Raw genomic sequence first — 1,893 nt, forward strand, 5'->3', positions numbered from 1 at the left:
TCTGGTCTCGACAGCAAGATGCATTTTTTGTTGTGAGGGTCACCCACCCCTCGGCGTCCTTGCTGTCGAGATCGGATGTACTTGCCCAGTTGTCTCGTAACGAAGCACAGAAGAAACGGGCCTATCTACAACGTGTGATTGATGTTGAGCGAGGCACCTTCACACCTTTGGTTTTCGCGACCAATGGTATGTGCGCTTCCGAATGTTCCCGTGCTCTAAAGAACATTGTTCAGCTCATTGTCGAGAAGCAGCCGGAGCTTAGTTATGCAATGGTAATGTCGCATTTGCGCTGCAGGATCTCTTTTATTTTGCTCCGCTGGCTGATTACTTGCTTTCGTGGGTGCAGAGCTTCATACTGCCGAAAGCGTGTAGCAATTTCATTCCTGGACCAATGCCGTTTGCTCCAGTTGTGAGTGGGAATATAATTATAAGGCCCTCCATGTGCTGTGCGCGTAGGCCTTCGGTTAATTTCAATATCTTCCTTTTTGGCCGGCTTTCCAAGTTGCGCTATTGTGAATAATGATCTGCTTTGATAGTAGTGACGGCTAATAATTGCCTGGATTTGACTCGAGTTTGGATTTTTCTTCCATCATCTTTCCGATCACATTATCATGGATTTTCAACGAGAGAGCTTGGAAGCTCAGGGCCCTACGCTATGCTTTTTTGCCTAGCTCATCGTACATGTTATAAGAACTGATGGAAATGTCTTTTTCCGTTGATTGGCCACATCACTGTATTGCAAAAACGTTTCAATCAGTTTGAATATTATGAGTTAGGCAAAAGTATTTGCAGAATTTATTGGGGATTGTTATTTCTCTAATAATCATCTACTTTTGGTTTGCTCCTTCTTTTCCTTTTTTTCTCCTTATACTGTAAATCAACAAATTTTGGCCGGTGAGAAATAGAAACCTCTCTAAAAAAAAAAAAGTAAATTATCGTATCCGTTCCCGAAGGGAACTCACGACGGCCGCTAACACCCGATAAACCCTACCTCTCTAAAGATGATCAGTCGGGGAAGTGAACTGCCTGAAAAGAGAAAAAACCGCCAGACCCACCAGGACTCGAACCTGGGACCCTGCTTGTCATGAGCAATGCTCTAACCACTGAGCTATGGGACCAGGCTGAACCAAGAAGGCGCTGACAAGTTTTTCACTCCAAAGGCAGCTCACAACACGTGCCACACATACTGATGGCACTTGGGTCTTTTTCCCTCCCCCAGGGGACCAACCACGGTCAGTTTCTGGAAACTACCAGAGGTGAAAGAAAGTGATTAAATTTGGAAAGGATTGGGAGAACTTCAAATTCAAAGGATCAGTCGGGGAAGTGAAGATGCACGTTATTTTTCGTGACGCGCAATTTCACGTCAAATTTTAAATCGATAGGTATTTTTGCTCTCACATGCATCCATTGCTCGATCATGCATCATTTGCCTCTATGACAAACTTTGGCCTGCGATTTACTTTGGCCGGTTGGTACCAAGCGGCGAAATCAGCGAAATTAAATCGCCAGCGAAAATTAGTTGATTTTAACACAGTAATCGGATTTTCTGGCCTTTTTGTAGTAATACATGTACATTGACCTGTTGAGCCAATGACGACGCCGAATGCATGGTTGCCTGTGGAGCACATTACATAACTTTACAGTCTCCTAAAATACGTACTGTAAATATACAAATTTTCGGCAGCTATTTAATTTCGGCTATATTCGGCACCGACCCAAAACGCCTAAATTAAAACGCAGATGAAATTTTTCACAGCATCTGTCGCACTATACTATGCCCTCTACATTACGCCGAAAATAAATCGCCGCCGAAATGCCAAAAATCGTGAAGTGCCGAAATTTTGCAGCGCCGAAATTTTGTATATTTACAGTATCCTGTCCGACGGCAAAAGA

The sequence above is a fragment of the Sycon ciliatum genome, chromosome 5 (assembly GCF_964019385.1).
Source record: "Sycon ciliatum chromosome 5, ocSycCili1.1, whole genome shotgun sequence".
NCBI classification, from domain to species: Eukaryota; Metazoa; Porifera; class Calcarea; order Leucosolenida; family Sycettidae; genus Sycon; species Sycon ciliatum.